Below are 19,499 nucleotides of genomic sequence, written 5' to 3'. Positions count from 1 at the left end.
GGAAAACGTCTCGGAGCTAATTCTTTGATTAGTAAACCTAATCTTCATAGCCGGTCAATAATACATGAAGACTTAGTAGTAATTCAAATGAACCGATTAAAGGTTAAATATGACAAACCTATTTATGTTGGATTTTCTGTTCTGGATTTGTCTAAAACATTAATGTATGATTTCCATTACAATTTTATGAAAGTGAAATATGGGGACAAGTTAAACCTTTTATATACGGACACAGATTCATTCATTTATGAATTTGAAACAAGGGATTTGTATGATGATATAAATAAAAATATTGACTTTTTGATACTAGCGATTACCCAGAGGTAAATCAATACAACATTCCAAGAGTAAACAAGAAAGTTTTAGGGAAGTTCAAAGATGAGTGTTCAGGAAAACTATTACTAGAATTTGTAGGTACTAAATCCAAGTCATATTGCATTGTAACTGAAGGCGATATAGTAAAGAAAATAAAAGGAATCAAAAAGAATATTGTTGCTAACGAAGTTACTTTAAATGATTTCAGAGAATGTATAAATAACCCATCTACATCCTTATTGAAAACTATGCATTGTTTTAGAAGTAATACCTAAGCATTTTATATACACGCAATTAATAAATAAAATCACTCTCACTTATGATGACGATAAAAGATTTGTTATTCCAAATTCATATAAAACCTTAGCGTAGGGTAGCAAGCGAGTAGAAGAGTATTATTTTACGTAGACTTAAGATATAAAATAATAGTTTATGTTATACGAAATATTTTTTAGTTTATATGATAAGACGATTATTTCCCTGTAAAAAATAAGCAAGTTGTTATTATAAAAAGAAAGAAGATTTCTCAATTTTGTATTTAGTTTTAGTTCTAAACTTGAAACATCTGTGGCAACAAGGAATAACAACATAAGTCAACTTATGTCGAAATTGAGATTTTCACAAAATCTGATGCACAATAAGCGATTCTATCTACCATATTTTTTCGTATTTTTATCTTAAGCGGTTTTTGAATTACAGGTAAAAGAAAAATGACATTAGCATTGACTTCTTATGGGAAGCCAAACTTTCAAAACGCTCTCCTGAAAAGTTGTAAAAACTGACTTATGTTGTTTTTCCTTGTTGCCACAGACATTATAAACAATAAAATCTATAAAAAAAAACTTGTGTTTTTATTCTTTCTTAGTTCGATTTCATTTACATATGCAGTTCAACTTTTGCTATGAGGAAACAAGAATCTATTTTTTTTTACTGGAACCCACCAATGATGTTCATAATCCAAAAACGACGTTTAAAACCCAAAACAGCTTGAAACAGCTTTTTAACCGATTTAAACTGCTTTTGAACCGCTCTTGAACCGCTTTTGAACAGATTTTGAACTGATTTAATCAACTATCAAACTGCTTTTAACTGTTTTGAGGTGTTTCGATTTGATCACAAAGAACACTGATACACACTCTTATACCTTTACCCCCACCACTAGCCTAAAACATTTTAATCTATAAAACACTTGCATTTATATTTTTAAAAATTGGTCTTTATTCATGAGTAAAACAGGAATAGTGTCAGCATCAACCCCAGTAGTAAAACCATAATAAACTGATCGCGCATCCCATACCCAAGTACATAATATTAACACTTCCACCACCACATCACCGAAATCTATCCCCAACAAAATTGTTTGTACCTTATCTATTAGGTACAGATGATCCCTTTCTGATTTTCCTTGTTTCATGTTCCAATATGCAACTCAAATATTAGATCTGGATTCTTCATATAAAACGAGCATGATCGTTCATGTTCACAACTTCTTTTGAACGAGACTATTGTGGGTGCACAGCACAAAAAAAAAAAAAAAACAAAAAAAACAAACACACAAACAAAAAAATATACAAAAAAAAAAAAAACATAAAAAAGGATCCGCATGCATCGTGCATACATAATCATCATTTTCACTATAAGGTACCCTTTTCGAAATTGGAAGCATTAAAATCTTTCATTCATTAGATTTAAAAATACTTTCCTTTTTCTTTCTTCTTCTTTTGCTTCTTCCTCTTTATCTTTCTCTTCTCTCTTATTCTTCTTCCTCTTCTCCTTCTTTCTCTTCTTCTTCAAGATTCTACACACAGCCACTGATTTAATAGGCTATTGATTATGTAGTTTAGAAAGGAACTAAGACGTTCACGGGTTTTTATTGCAGGAATCGTTCAATGGGTTATAAAAGAAGATAAAACCGCGGAGTGCTATTAAATGAGAGGGTGGAAACTGAAGATAGGGGTGCAAAAGCCCCCTTTTTGGTTTTTTCAATATACCTCGTAAACCAAGCAAAATATTGATATATTTCACATAAAACTTTTTGTAGAGAATTAAATTTCCTATTGGAATAATGTTTTTTAAAAATTGAAAAAAAAAAATTTCCATACCAAAATAGTCGAAACAATCATAAAAAAAATATCAAAAAAATCGATTTTTTGAGTTTTTTTGCTTTTTTAGTTGTACATTTTTTTTGGGTTGAGATAGACATAAACATTGCTCCAAAGAAAAAAAGAAGATTAAATTTCCTTCAAACTGCTGTGCTCACTAAATTTTTTCATTGAAAATTAACCGAAGTATGGCCATTTTAATCTATCTTTTTTTTCGCATTTTTAGTTTTACTCAAGTAAAACAGAAACATTTGAGGGGAAAGTACGATAACTTAAGCACCAAGAACTGATAATAAGATTTTGTAGAGGGGTAAAATACAATCATTGTTTACTATGGGAGAGGGGGTCAATGTCCCCCCGTTTTGGCGGGAGGGGCAATTTTCTAAAAAAAATACTTAAAATAAAAAAAAATTATTAAAAAACAACGGCAACACTTACAGTTTTGATTGATACTTTTTTCAAAAGCTAGAACTATAAACTTAATATTAATTTTAAAATGAAGTTATTTTAATCAATTGTTTTTGAAATATCCGATTTCAAAGCCAAAACTTGTGAAAAAAAAGTTTAAAAAGCACATTGAGTACAATTTTCACAGAGACTGCGGACTTCAATACAAAATTGCTCGACAAAGTAAACTGCCTTAATTGATTTGTTATCAAATCATGAAAATCATAATGTTCCTATGCCTTCTACTTTTTGAGAAAATTGAAAAATAGACAAAATACTTTCTTTATCGGAATCACTCGTTTATTTCAAAAAGAATTGATTAAAATAACTTCATTTTAAAATAAATATTAAGTTTATAATTCTAGCATTTGAAAAAAAGTATTAATCAAAACTGTAAGTGTTGCCGTTGTTTTTTAATAATTTTTTTTTATTTTAAGTATTTTTTTTAGAAAATTGCCCCTCCCGCCAAAACGGGGGGACATTGACCCCCTCTCCCATAGTAAACAATGATTGTATTTTACCCCTCTACAAAATCTTATTATCAGTTCTTGGTGCTTAAGTTATCGTACTTTCCCCTCAAATGTTTCTGTTTTACTTGAGTAAAACTAAAAATGCGAAAAAAAGATAGATTAAAATGGCCATACTTCGGTTAATTTTCAATGAAAAAATTTAGTGAGCACAGCAGTTTGAAGGAAATTTAATCTTCTTTTTTTCTTTGGAGCAATGTTTATGTCTATCTCAACCCAAAAAAAATGTACAACTAAAAAAGCAAAAAAACTCAAAAAATCGATTTTTTTGATATTTTTTTTATGATTGTTTCGACTATTTTGGTATGGAAATTTTTTTTTTCAATTTTTAAAAAACATTATTCCAATAGGAAATTTAATTCTCTACAAAAAGTTGTATGTGAAATATATCAATATTTTGCTTGGTTTACGAGGTATATTGAAAAAACCAAAAAGGGGGCTTTTGCACCCCTATCTTCAGTTTCCACCCTCTCATTTAATAGCACTCCGCGGTTTTATCTTCTTTTATAACCCATTGAACGATTCCTGCAATAAAAACCCGTGAACGTCTTAGTTCCTTATTACCCTGTTTTTTTCGACATAATCAATAGCCTATAACGAGACTCCAACGATAGATTCTAATAATCCCACCCAAATTATTGATGATTTTAGAGTAAAAAGTACACTATTGCCTCCAGTTTCCATACAAAAGATGCATTTCTGGTTTGGGCGGTTGGGTGGGTCCAGAACTCTCAAAAACACACTACTCATTTAGAGAAAAAAAATTTCAAAATCGTTGGAGCCTTTTTTTAAAAAACTAGTTTTTTATAAATAATTTTTTGAAAAAAAAAGTTTTAAAATAAAATTGGTATGTCATTTTGTAGAAATCAATAACACCGGCACACAAAATAAAAAAAGTGTCATGTACCAGGAACCAGACCTATCTTTCTATATGTTTTTGGGTACGCTGAATCTGAATTTCAAGTCCGTTTGGCCCTGTCATCCTCCAGTTTTGAGTAAAATGCAAAAAACTACAAAAAAAAAGGAAGATTTTTGCCTTTTTTGGGGTCTTTTTTACATTTTTCTCAAAACTGGAGGGTGACCGGGCGAAACGGACTTGAAATTCGGATTCAGAGGGTTCAAAAACATATAGAAAGATAGGTCTTGTTCCTGGTACATACAACTTTTTTTTTTGGTTTGCTTTCACTGTCGCGAAATGTCGCTTTCATCCCCGGCACCCGGATTAATATTTGCAGTAACCTGGGTATATATAGTTGTAAAAAGCAACTCATTTAGTTCTTCTTTGTTCGATCTGCATGAGAATATTCTTGAAAGTCTGAAAAAATCAGAAACCACTGATAACATCATAGTCCAAGCGGCGACCGTCGAGTTACTTAGCTCATAAGGTTAGAGGTTAAAATTATTGTCAAATGAAAGATAAGTTGATACTGAAAATAAAAAATAGGGTTGCCATGTGGCAAACCTATTTTAAAGGAAAAATTGTCACATAACTAACACATTCATATCTTTGTTGTATGGCCAGATAAAAAAATTTTTGAAATGTCAAACGAAAGTAAAAATTGAAAAAAAATATAATAAAATAATATAAAAAACGTAACCCTACAAATGTGGCAACCCCATCCAAATGAAAACAACACTGACGAAAATCTTCTTTGAACAAAAAAGTATAACTTTTTATGCACTAGAAAGCTAAATAATACACCATATTTTAGATAATACTTTCTTCTATCTAAAAAATGTCGGGTGTCACCTCGCAAATGCACACAAGTACTTGGCAACCCTATACAAATGCTAAAAAACACTAAAATCACTTGTTTTTAGGCCTAAGTGCAGGGGCGTACACTCCCTTGGGGCAAGCGGGGTGGCGCCCCGGGGCCCCCGACCGACCCCAGGGCCCCCACTGGAGACAATGTAGAGAAGGAAACTGTTAGCATAAATTGAGTTACGAAGTAAATTAAAATGTATTTGAATCATTTCGGATACAAGGGAGACACATTATGTCATTGTTTTTAAATCAATATTATATTGATTTAAAAAAATTTACCCCAGGGGCCCCAAAAAAATAAACTGCTTTTTTAAAAGAAAAATTATAATTTTATCTTAAGGCCCCCAAAAATATTTCTTGAAAAATCCTTGCAACCACAAATAATACAAAAAAAGCAAAAAAAGTTTTGTTAGTCTCATACCAAATATTACTTCAAGTCAATACATTATGGGGCCCAAAAAAGCAAACAACTTCAGTCCAGGGCCTTCAAAAGCGTTTACTTCAGGGCGTCAAAAAAAATTAATTTAAAAAAAAATATTTTTTGAATTAAATTATATTTATTGATGGATTACTAAATATTACTTAAGAGCCCCAAAAAAAAATGACTTCGGGGCTCTAAAAATATTATTTGAAGGATCCCAAAAAATAATTTTTCAGGAACCCCGTTAGTTGAGAGGCAATCAAATATTAATTTGGGGGCCTCAAAATCTATTTTTTAAGGAGCCCAAAAATATTCATCAAATTTTCTGATGGCATGACAAATATTATTTGAGGATCCTCAAAAGCTATTACTTCAGTGGTTCAAAACAATCAAATGGAAAATTAAATATCAATTCAACTTAAATACATCAGGGCCCAAAACAAAACATTACGTTATTGGTGGCATTCCGAATATTACTTCAGAACAGAGGCCCCAACACCTATTAATTCTTGGCTCCAAAAAAATTATTTTATTTAATTTTGAGGCCCAAAAAATAATTTTTCAGGGGCCCCAAAAGAAATAAACTATGTTCGATGATGGAAAATCAAAGGAGTACATTTTACTTCAGAACAGAGACCCCAAGAACTATCAATTTTAAGCTAAAAAAAATTTATTTTAGGGACCTCTAAATATCTAATTTTTGGGGGCCCCAAAATTAGTTTTAAGTAAATATAGCAAAGTGCATATTAAACATTAAAATAAACCTAAAAATAAATAATCCACACAAAAAAAATTTATGGTGAATACGTACTTTTTTTTGTATCTAAGGGGCACCCAAATATCAAAGGGGCCCCAAAATGTAGTATTGCCCCGGGTGTCGGGTGCCACCCCGAAAATGCACACAAGTACTCGGCAACCCTACTCAAATTCTAAAAAACGCTCTCACTTGTTTTTTGGCCAAAGTGTATAATATTTGATAGAGTCACGAACTGCACTTTAAGTTTGAGAAAATCCCTCAGGAAAAATACTTCACAAGATGTAGAGGCAAATAGCCACCATCAAGGTAATGATCCAACTACCTCTGACCCAACAAACCAACCTCCAACCACCAACCAAACCCAAAAAACATCCTCTCCAATAAATCCTATCCCCTTACCACCACCACCCCCTCCAAGTCTTCGAGTCGTAGTACCTACAGGTGAGTCAAAATGTAGAGATGGAGAAAGGCTCAGTGAACGGAGAAGATGAGGACATTGACCTCTCTCCTTCACGAGTGAGCCCTGATGAAGCGCTTCCAGCTGAAGAGGAGGAAGAAGGGGCATGGGCCCCTATTCTGTAAATAAAATGACTGGACGCGGGATCATCGCCAGGCTAGCCCAAGTTAACGTCCACCATGCTAAAGCGGCTTCGGCTGTTATAGCGAGGAAATTCACGGTGGATAACCTGGGTTTAGTGTTGATCCAAGAACCCTGAATTAACGAGAGTCAAGTAAGGGGCCTAACAAGTAAGGACTCCAATTAAATGTGGGACACGAGAAGCACCTCACCCAGAACATGCATAATAATCAGAAATAATATAAATTTTATATGTCTTTCAGAATTTATGACACGGGACCTTGTTCCAATACAAGCCCAGATAAACATCGAGGACAATCCCTTCACGATCGATGGTTGCAGCTGCAGCTGCAGCATACTTTGCCGGTGATGATGACGACATACCGCCTGCTGAAGTACAGAAACTGGTTGACTACTGTAACAATAAGAAACCACCGTTGTTGGTATGATGCGATGCCAACGATATTAATCAAAGGGGTGAGTACCTTTTAAATTTTATTATCGAAAAATATCTAGATACTTCAATATGAGTTCGCAAGTGACCTCAACTCCAAAAAATTATAAAGCGTTTGGCACAGGTACGACAGTGGGCTCATCAGTTAGATCTGTCGTACCCTTACTAATACGCCTTATTTTGGTCGATGTTTACCGACACTATATAAAACTCACAGCATGAATATACTGTGAATTTTACTATACTAAGGGAATTTGTTTAAATTCAGACACTTAGAAAATGTATGCCCGTGGTCAGGCTGATATAATAACGAAAAAAAAAAATAACAAAATAATAAAAAATTATTAAAATTATTTTTATTTTAAGTGGAGTGATTGAATATAATTCAATATAAGTTCAAGTGTCGGTAAACTTCGACCAAAATAAGAGGTCTTAGTAAGGGTACGACAGATCTAACTGATGAGTCCACTGTCGTACCTGGGCGAAACGCTTTATAAATTTTTGGAGTTGAGGTCACTTGAACTTATATTGAATTATATTCAATCACTCCACTTAAAATAAAAACTCCGTTGCCTTATAAAGCCCATGAAAAGACAGAAAGATGCACCTTGCAGGAACAAAAATCTGTCAAAACTAAGATCCAGTGTAAGAAAACTCTTTAATGAGCCGAAAAGAACCGGAGATTGGAATCATTACAAAACAGAACTGACTAATTACAGCAAAGAAATAAGAAGAGTAAAAAAAACAGTTTAGGGCTTTCTGTGAGAGCATCTCCTCTACTCCTGCTGCAACAAGACTGCATAAAGTACTAGCAAACGAAAAAACTATAATATCGCTAGCTCTGCGTAAACCGGACGGCAGTTTTACTGAAAACGAAGAGCAAAAGTCAACACTGTTGCTAAATACTCATTTTCCGGGAAACTCTCCCGCGAAAGGCCTCCAAATAGAGAGAATACCTTTCAACCCTTCAAGTCACCCGGAGTGGATGGCATCTTTCCCGCACTAATACAAAGAGGTAAAGAAGAATTAATGAAACAGCTAATTAGCATTCTTCGAAGCAGCGTATCCAAATCCTTACTTGTGTGTATAGTATACACTGTATACCAAATCTGTGGAGAAGAGCTAAAGTATTCTTCATTCCCAAAATAGGGAAGAAGGATAAAACCCATCCGAAGTCATTCAGGCCAATAAGCTTAACATCTTTCCTACTGAAGACATTGGAAAAATTAATTGACAACTTCATAAGATCAGAAGTACTCATAAAAGTGCCTCTGACTAGTCGCCAACATGCACTGAACCAAATCCTTACGTAAATACAACGAAAAAATTCGTTGAGCCAACGAAAATTTAATTAATTTTCAGCCGCTGAAAAATTTAATTGGCTCAACGAAATGGCTTTCATACGTTAATGAAAAACTTCATCAACTAACGAGAACTGTCGTATTTTAATGAAATTTTTCGATCGAGAATTAATAAATTTTTACATCACTTTACAAAATTTTTTCATCAATTAACGTAAAATTTAATTAAACACGATGAAATTTTTCGTTATTCAATGTATTTTTTGATTAATTTATGAAAGGACTTTCGTAAGCCAACGAATTTTTTCGTTAATTTTATTAATATTTTAATGAAATTACGAAAAAAATATTCGTTAGCTAACGAAACTTTTTGTTGTATTAATTATTCTTTTAGTAGATTATGCTTACTTTATTTTCGTAAGCCTACGAATTTTTTCGTAGGGCTACGATTTTTTTCGTCCATTGTTTCTTCACTTAATTTTGGAATAAAAAAACATGAAATTCAAAAAAAGTGGAGCTGAGCGAAAATGTTTAACCTTAAAAAAAAAAACATTTGTTAATTTTAGTTTGAGTTTTTTATCATGGGAGAATTAAATATATCGAATACAAAAATTAAATTAAATACATTGAAAATTTTGAATAATATATGGTGAACTTTATCGTATCCGTTATTGTTTGGAACAGTTTTTTTTTGGGTCGGAACTAAGAAAAGAACCCATCCAATAGGCACATTAGGATGTCATCTATGGAATCTGAAAGAAAAACAAAAAAAAAAAAAAAGCGTGTACACATGTACACGCGATTGAAGTTATAATTCTCACTAACAGAAGTTCCGCTAGGGTACTCCCTGGGTTAAAATATGAAACTGTCAATTTTTTAGACTGGGGATGAAATAATAGCCCCGTTCCATTGGAGGTGGTAGTTTACTCATGAGTAGATCTAGTACTAGAATTAACACATGAACATCTACTCTAGGAGATGGGAGTTGTATAGTTGTTGTATTAGATTTCTACTCACGAGTAAACTCTTTTTTCTTATTTGGTCTTGTCGCTTGTCGCATAACAAAAACAAAACAAACTACAAACATGGCAGTGTGGCCTCGTCTTGTGTTTTTATTTTTTTTTTATTGCGTTTTTGTGGTTTAGTGTTTAAAATATATAAACTTTTGAAGTAATAATAATAAAAAAGTGTAGGAAAAAAATAAAAGAAAATATTTTGATATTTTTCGTTTCTATATTTTTTTTTCTTAATTGGTGTTGTTGTTTACATATTTTGATGAACAAATCAAGTTTCAAAAATGGCGGTGTGGCTTTGTCTGTGTGTTTTTATTAAAAAAAAAAAAATAATAGTAAGAAAAGTGTTTCAAAAACAATACAAACAGTTGTTTTTTATATTTTTCGTTTCTTTATTTTCATTTCCAATTGGTGTTGTTGTTTATATTTTTTGTTGGTTTTTTGTTTAAAGTAGGCCTGTTTGGTTCTTTTTGGACAAAAATATGAAACCTGTCGTGTCAAGTTTTAAAGAGTGGGATCCTCTCAGATAAATAAAAATTGTGTTAAAGTATCCAAACGCTTTTAGCACAAAATTTTCAGCTACATTTTCAACAACAAAAAAAACACCAATTAAATAAAAAAATAAAGAAATGAAAAATATCAAAACACTTTGTAGGTATTGTTTTTCTATTTATTTTGTTCATAAAATATTTATAAAATAAAGCACTGAACCACTAAAACTAAATAAAAAAATTAAAACACAAAACAAAGCCACCCCGCCATGTTTGTACTTTGTTTTGTTCATGAAAAAATATAAATACAAATTGAAAAAAAAAAAAATTTTATATAAAAACCACTTTGTATTGTTTTCGAAACACTTTTTTATTATTTTGTTCATAAAATATCACGCAATAAAAAAAAATAGAAAAAAAATCCACACCGCCATTTTTGTAGTTTGTTTTGTTTATGTTATGCGACAGGAACAATGAAAGAAAAACGGAGAAAGCACTATCGTTTGGTAGATTTCAGATTTTTGTCCGAAGAAATTTTTGGGCAGAAATTCGCAAGAAAGGGAAATTTTTTTTCTCTCTCGGGGCCTTTTTTTGTGAAAAACTACAGTTTTGGAGTATCCAAACAGGAATTGGGTTAAAAAAGTTGAAAAAAGTAGAAATATTTTTGTTTTAGGTAGTACACAAACAGACCTAGTATTTCGGTACTTTTTACTCAATTTTTTTTCTCTGAGAGGAAACATACCTATTGTTTACAATTGTTATACTTTCTTACCGCGGTGGGTTGAAGTGGCGCTACTTGCTAATCCCTTTGACATCTCTGTCAAAAAGCAAATTTTCATACCCACCGTCCCATAAGAAGTATAACTTCAATAAAGTTATAATGAGACAAAAATATTTTTTTTAATAAAACATAGGAAAAATAATCGAATGGTACTAACTTTCTTCTATCTCGTTTATACACTTTTCTTGGAGAGCTTGGTCATGGTGAAACTCGTGGTTGCACTTAGGTGTAGAAGAATGTCTTGTTTTTGAAGTCCAATAAGTGGTCTTTATCGACAGGAATTTCAATTGATTCCCTCCACTATTTGTCTCCGGTTGTTGAAGTTATTAATATTTTTGAAAATATAAAACAGCTCAAAACTAAAATTGAACCATGTTTAAAAAGTGTCTTCTTAATAATGAAGGCACTTATTGTACAAAAAAGGGAAACATACAACATTTCCAAAAAACGTGGTTCCCCCTTTTGCATAATATTTTTTATCCCAATGTGTAAATTTTTATTTTTTTAGTTAATCCGTATTTACGTACTAAGATAAGTTAATAAAACTAAAAAAATTAAGCTACTTCGATAAAAACCTCAAAAATCAAGGAAAATAGACCAAAAATATGTATTTTTTCGTATGTGAGTGCAATCTAGTCACCTTCTCTGTGCTTTACTCGCTAAAAGGTTCATTTCACAGAAAAATGTGTTGGGCATATGTTGTAGATAATTTCACGACCATCAATTTTTATATAACCTCTGATGACCTCCGATCAATAGGTCGCGAGATATTTCTTTTCGTGACCTTTGACCCCTGTAACTCTTAACGCAGACAGGATATCAATGTCGATTTTTCACATCTTCATAACAAAGCCGTCATTAAGCTGTATACCAAATTACAACTAAAAAGACATTAAAAAAAGTTCAAATATTGGCCTGCTTACGCATTACTGGCTCAATGAGAACTTGCCCTACACCAGCAATGGAGGTCATTCTCCACTTAACACCACTTCATGAAGTAATAAGTAGTACTGCTAACGGAACAACTTTGAGATTTGCAAAGGAGTCAACTGAAACGGGAAAGAGTATAGGTCTCAAGGAAAGGGACTCAATATCGAACACCACAGTTAAAAACCTCCTTGACATCCCAAGAGATTGCATGATCAAGAAATACAATTTCGAGAAAAACTTTCAAATACAGTTTAGTAGCAAGGCAGAGTGGGTAAGTTAATCCACGAACTACACGTGATGGCAAACGCCATCAAGTGGTACACTGATGGATCGAGAACAGCTGATGGAACTGGAGCAGGAATATTTGGGCCTACCCGAGTCGAACTTTATGTACGAATTTAGTACTCAAAGGACTTAATAGAATCTATTTAAGAACTTTTAATTTTAAAATGAACCTAAATATGAACTTTGTATACTTACTAAACTCAGTGTCTACTGAGAAACCTTCACGACTGATAATTTATGACTTTTAAAACTGAAAACACTAGTTTAGTCCTAAATATTCTATTTGTGTCCTGAATTTTAAGACCTTACTATGTACTTGTAAATCTTTTTAAGCTTGGTTAATGCTATTAAAACTATTAAAGCTAGGTTGAGACCATTAAAATACACAAAGACTTTTTAAGTCCTAAATGTTCATTGCGTCTAGAAAGTTTAACCCCTAAATTTGGACTCTTTAATCTGGGCTGAGATTTTCAAAACTTCAAATACTAAGTAAGTCCTAAAAATACAAGTTCAGACAATCATGGAGCTTGGCCATTGTCTCTTCCACTTGTCACGTTAAATGCCATTCGAAGTAGGTCATTCGGCGAGCGCGGGTCAATGGCTATGTTTTCGCGTAATTTTAATTTTTTAAATACAAAGAAAAGTTGAAATATTTCAAAATAAAAAAAAATAATGGTGTGAAAAAAACAGCGTACGCTGGAAAGTGTGAAATAAAATATAATAAATAAAAGTGAAAGAAAAAAGTTAATATTTTAGTGAATTTTTTTTATTTCTTCTACTCGTATAGATCAAGTATAGGTTTCGTGTCAAAAACGTAAACAAAACCATCATTACGATTATGGAGAAATCAAAAAAAGTGGTTTTCGTCATGACGTCCGTCGGTCTTTTTGTCGCCGTCGTCTTCGTCGGTCGGTGCATGTCGGTGCGTGTCTGTGCGTGTCTGTGCGTCGTCATCGTCACATAAAGATGCAGCCTAAACGGGTGGGCGTATTTTCACGAAATTTCGTACGGATGATTGTTTCGAAATTTCAATGTTGTTTTTTTTTTTAATATCTCACTTAAGAAGTGTAATAAAATTTGTGAGTTTATTGCTGTTTTTTCGATAACTTTAAGGATGTTGATTGTTATAATTATCTTTGTAAGCTATTCTAATCAAACTGCGTTTTTAGTTTTTCTCAAAAAATTTGGACAGGTTTTCTTCAAACTATACACAAAAATACATTTTATCATTTAAAGGATTTTAGGTAAGAATGTACCTATGTATTGAAATAAAAAAAATGAAAAAAAAATTTGTTCATTTTTTTATATTTTTTTCTGATTTCATTTAAATCATATTTTACTGGTAACTCCGTACCAATGTTGCCACAATGTTACAAGTGTAACAAAAGTGTAACTTTTTTGAAATATTAAATAATTTTGTTACCATGTTACTTTTTCCGTTTTATTACACTTTTTTTCAATAAAATTTCAACCGGATGCACTTTTTTATTCGACAATTTATGCAATAACTTTGACTATTTTGCAGGTAACAATGAGCTGTTTATGGTAAAAAAGTTTTAAATCTATTTTTTGTATAGATACCAATTTGCATTCGCTAAGGATTAAATGGATGGGAGTTAATGAAGGGAAAATTTAATGTGTTAATTTTAGGGTAGAACCTCTAGCCAAGAAATTCTTCTCAAAAATAGTTCTACCTTTCAATTTTTAAATTATTCTCCAATGATAAAATAATATAATATAAAATGCATTTAATTTCGAAAGTAACAGTTATCAATCTTAAAATGTATCTACATATAATCTAAAAGCTCTTGAGGATTTATAATATCTTTTAACAATACACAAGAAGAAAAAACTGTTTAAAATGAAGGGCAATTTTTCAGAAAGATATAAAACCTAATAAATAGTTCCTCTCCGCCTCCAGTAGAACGTTTGTTTTTTAAATTTCATTGATTAAAACCTAGATGAGAAACGAAAAATACTACACAAAAATGGCACAACTAAAAATAATAAATTAAAATTAAATTTTCTAAGTCCTCAAAGCGAAAGTGACAGCGAAAGTGATAACGAAAAAATATCATCGAGAATTCTGTCAAAGTAAAAAAAAATTAATTAAATTAAAATCAAGAAAAAATATCGGAAAATACGTTTTTGAACAAAAAATAAATACAAAATAAAACCGTCAACACAGCTCTTTATAACAGAAAAAAGGGCCAGGAAAACTCTTCACATAATCCGGAATTCTTTTCAAACGCTATGTTCTGAAAAACGGAAAGCATACTGAAATTTTATTTTCGTTGATAAAATTTTGTTTCAGCTTCGTATTATGGTCAAAACAGACGTTTTGATGCAGAGCTGCATCATGTCTCTATCCATGCCAAGTTTCAACAAAAATACAAAATACTTGCTATTTGGCATTACTGATATTGGCAGTTAACACAATCTATCATTCAAAAATTCAAATAACGTTCGTTTTGATAAAATGGAAAAAATAATTGAATTCATATAAAAAAAAATTAACCATCTTGTTTTGTTTTATAAATTCAATTATTTCTTCCATTTTAACCGCATTTTTATCGTTTTCTTACAAAAAAAAAAAATATCAAGGTTATCAATTCTTTTTGACTGAAATTGGCATCAATAATTTAAAAAGTGATGCACATGTATTTTGGTTGCAGCGCTGCAAGCAGCGATGCCGCACATCTGTTTTAACCATTAGGCTCAAACTAAAAATTCCATTCTGCTTTTTGAAAAGTGAAAATTCTACTAGTTTATTTTATTTCACCTCTTTTTCGCTGCAGCAGCCTGCAGACTTTCTAAAAATAAGCTTTCAAATAAATTAAGATTCGATTTATGACTTTTTTTTAATTTGTAACTCTTTTTTTCCCATTTGTTACGGTTTTTAAAAAATTTTGTTACTTTTCTAAAAAAGCCTGCGGCAACACTGCTCCGTACTTAGTTTAGCAAAATTTTGCGCAATAAACAACAACTAAGGATAAAAAAGCATGTGTTAGTTCTGGTTTACAGAGGTTTATCTAAACCTACAAAAGCATTTTAGACTTCAACATCAAATGATTTATCAATAATACAAAAAAGTAATCGTTTGTTGTTTAATGTTAAATGTTTACTCAGGAAGTACTAAACTGAATAACAACAAAAAAAAAAAAAAACATCTACTCATTTTATTAAACCTGAACACTAATTCTATCTTAGTTAGAAATTCTAGGTCCTAGTAAGAATTTTTAGACCCTAATGAGAATAAATAAGCCTGTAAAGTTTTTGCAAATAAGTAGAATAAATAGGACTTAACTAGTTTTTGTAGTATATTTAGGTTTTAAAAAAGGTTTAATCACAATATTTTTGGTCCTAAATAACTACCCAAAATGGGATTTTTTCCGATAACCGACTATTTGAGTTCTTAAGTAGAGGTTATTTCCTTTACAAATTAAGTGATTTTTATGTCCTATTAAATCTCAACAAAGAATTTTTGGGTTTTAAATAGGATTTAAAAAGTGTCAAATGTTCGACTCGGGATAGAAACAAAATTTCCACTCTACTGGGTTCCCGGACATGTTGGAGTACAGGGGAACGAAGTAGCAGACTCCTTAGCAAAAGCAGGTGCAACCGCACCTCTTATGGGCCCAGAACCATATTCCGGAGTTGGAGACAGCACAATCAAACAAATAATAAAAACCGATGAGGAGGTCAAACAAACAAAAATTTGGAAAGAAACTCCTAAACTCAGACAGGCAAAATCACTACTTGGCAATTAATACCAAAAAAGATTTAAAACCTGCGTTAACCTGAGTAGAAATAACCTAAGTAGAAATAACCTGAGTTATTTCTACTTAGGTCAGATATAAAGGTAACTTGTCAATTGAGCCTAAATAACATGAAAATTTAATTTTTTTTAAGTTAAGCTTTAATAAACTGGACATTGATATATAAAGGCATTAACAAGTATATGAGAGGTAAGACATAGTCTACATACTATTGCTTTTTTTCGTGATTTTAAAAAATTGTTTTAAAATGATTTTTTTTAGAGGTGCCAATTGCAATCTTGCCCAGGGGTGCGGGTAGTGCTTAAACCGGCACTGAATGTCGGCCAGCACCAGGTAACAAGTAAAGATATACCGTCGATAGAAATACTTCAGCTAATCAAATACCTAAAAAGTATCAAACTGGAGACCGTACTGTAAGTAGTAAATTGCAGCCAAATTCATTCATGTGTGGTAAATTTTGATGACATAAAAACTAGTTTAGCGGAAAATAAAAATATTCTTCGGATGAAACTTGCAACAACTTTTAAGGCAAACAAAAAATTTTGGGTGAAAAACAGATAAACAATATGAAAAAAGAACGTTAAACGTGTTTGTTGTTGTATTTAGTCCATAGTGTCGTAAAAGAAATAAATTGCACGACTGGGGTCGCACGTACCTACTTGCTCTTATGGTAAAACAGACAGACAGACAGACAGACAGACAGACAGACAGACAGACAGACAGACAGACAGACAGACAGACAGACAGACAGACAGACAGACAGACAGACAGACAGACAGACAGACAGACAGACAGACAGACAGACAGACAGACAGACAGACAGACAGACAGACAGACAGACAGACAGACAGACAGACAGACAGACAGACAGACAGACAGACAGACAGACAGACAGACAGACAGACAGACAGACAGACAGACAGACAGACAGACAGACAGACAGACAGACAGACAGACAGACAGACAGACAGACAGACAGACAGACAGACAGACAGACAGACAGACAGACAGACAGACAGACAGACAGACAGACAGACAGACAGATTGTGGAGCCACAATTTTTTGTGGAGCCACAATTTTTTGTGGTATGGGTTTTTTTATTTTTTTATTTTTTTAACTTTTATTTTTGCTTATCAGTCTTCAAGTACCTACATATAATTATTTTTTTTTTAATTTTGTTCATAATTCTGGTTTTCACGCTCATTTACGGGGGTTAAATTAAATTTGTAATAGGTAAAAATGTAAAATGTAAGCAAACTGGGTAGATTTTTGCTGTTAAAAGCTTTAATAGAGGAGCCTTAAATCGACGTGTTCAAAATTTAAGGAGTCAAATTGCGATAAATCAGAAATCAAAGTTTTAAGGAGCGAGTGAAATGTTCTAGGAGCCTGTTTGGCGATAAATAGCCGGTTCTGGCAACACTGTTCAAAGTGGTCACATTTTTTGTATTAATGTTTTATTAAATATATCTATTCTTATAATTGTTTGTTTTATTTTATAATTAATTTCTAAAACCCTGTTTTCATACAGCTTAAATTAGATCGTATGGAAAATAGTTAGATTTGACTTTCAAAATGGCATAATTAACGAAAAAGCTCATTTACGGTAACAGGCTTTTGATGTAGGATTTTCTGTAGTCAGTTTTTCTTTCTAACTACTGACACTGCAGTAAGTGATTAGCCGGTGAAAATATAATTTATTGTGTTGGCATTACTAGTCGTTAGATGTTTCTTTCCAAAAACTTTATTGTAATTAATTTGAAGCATTATTGAGGTAACAAATATAGGTGCATGGTCAAACGTTATTATAAGCTTACCTGTAACTTGTTCGCATCAATATTGAAAAAACATAGGTAATGTTTAAGAAATGATAAACATTGTCAAGCGATGTCAAGTAGTTAGTTCTGGGGCAGTTCAAAATGTCTTTACCTTTGTTTAACTGTTTTTCAAACCTAAGCATAGGTATAAACCGTTCATAAAACCAGAAAATATTTAAAAAAATCGTATCCCATAAGAAATAAAACTATACATGAATGAATACAAGCACCAATCGAATATTGTAATGTTATAGGTAGACGAATTTAATTTAAGTATATGCAACAAAAATAATTAATAATTTACGAAAAAACTAAAGGTATTAACAAAAATATATCAGGAATAACGCGGCGAAACCAGTCTGATTTACTTCTAAAAATAATAGAAAAGAAATTATCTAATAGTAATTCGAAAGAAACAAAATTATCTATGAAAAATTGCCCTGAATATATTTCATGATGACTTACACATGAGAAATGATTAAGGTAATACCTAATACGTTCACACAGAAGAAAAAACTGTGTAAAAGATAGATATGCCTTTACACAAATATGTGTGCGCATACCTTTTTCATTGCAAAAACCAAGAAATTCGTTTAAAATTTTTCTGACGAAATTATATGTTTCAGTAAATCACTTTAACAGACTTCTTAAACATTTGGATTGAAAAAAAAACTTCTAAAATTTGGCGCCCTTTTATACCCAAAACAAAAACACTTGCTTTAAGTAAACACAATAAATTAATATATTTGCAATTTAATGGATTTTTCGGTTCTTTCGATAATTATTGGTTTAATGTCGTCCTCGCCATTCGCTTCTTTCGAGGAATGGAAGTGGGTACATTTTCGCAGTCATTTATTAATCATTTATACCTAATCTTTTTTATTCCAAATAATAACGCATGCTCTGTGTCGTTTATGTGCATATGAAGAATAATGAAAATTTCTTACAAGTTTAAAAGGAAATATCTTTGACAGGGTGCATTTAAAAAACACACCTAATTTAAATAATGATTTTTGAGAGGCTGCAAAAAAGTGAAAATGATCTAGGTATTGAAAATTCGAAAGCATTTAAAACTTAAATATTTTTGTTTTCAGATATTTCAAACAAAATTAAAAGCTAAGCCTTAAGTACATGTGCCACTTTTTGCAAAAGTACAAAAGTAAAAATATTTTTTTTTCCCGATAGGTACCGCAACTGTTTTGGAAAAAAGGGTATTTTTTTAAGCAAAAAAATAAATATGTAGTTCGCAACCAAAAATTATTTATCATTTTTTTAAGCCAAAAAATAAGTGAAAATTTTCACTTTTGTAATCTTTCAATTTTTAGGCAAAAAATTTATCTTTATCTCGTAGCTTTAATAAATAGATCGCAACCACATCGTCGCCCCAGAATTGTTTTGTGCCATACGCCACTTTTGTCGTTTTTGAGTTAGGAATGCAGTCTATGGTAATTTTGTATGCTCTTTCTAAATATGTGATCAGATTTGCGCTATGGCCTTCCAATCCCGAGATATCGAACACCGATTTTATTCTATATCTATCAAAATGAACATTTTCTAGACTTGTTTTGTGCCATAAACCATTTTTTGGCGTTTGGGACATATAATTTTTGGCAACTGTTTTGAAAGAATTGTTCCTCGTGAATACTTAGGTGTCAAAAAATATAGAAAATGCTATGGATGTGGGACAATGATCGCAAAACAAAATTTAAGTATTTGTCTGTGCCACCTCCATTTTTTTGT

At 31.8% G+C, this 19,499-nt stretch overlaps 1 protein-coding gene across 4 annotated transcripts in view; it reads right to left on the bottom strand.

Annotated features, from left to right (window-relative positions):
* LOC129907232 (solute carrier family 12 member 6) overlaps positions 1-18,344 on the bottom strand; it is a 758,459-nt gene extending 740,115 nt beyond the window's left edge. Inside the window, exon 1 of one of the 4 annotated variants that reach the window (XM_055983333.1) lies at positions 18,323-18,344. The gene's annotated coding sequence lies outside the window, so the exon portion shown is untranslated. Of the gene's footprint in view, positions 1-17,759; positions 18,111-18,322 lie in introns of those variants that run through there. The other 3 variants (XM_055983338.1, XM_055983332.1, XM_055983337.1) reach the window with 3 other exon arrangements.
* Between the last annotated feature and the right edge of the window lie 1,155 nt (positions 18,345-19,499).

Source organism: Episyrphus balteatus, chromosome 1, assembly GCF_945859705.1.
Source record: "Episyrphus balteatus chromosome 1, idEpiBalt1.1, whole genome shotgun sequence".
Lineage (NCBI taxonomy): Eukaryota > Metazoa > Arthropoda > Insecta > Diptera > Syrphidae > Episyrphus > Episyrphus balteatus.
The sequence above is the reverse complement of the archived record's forward strand: the minus strand, read 5'-3'. Positions and strand labels throughout refer to the sequence as shown.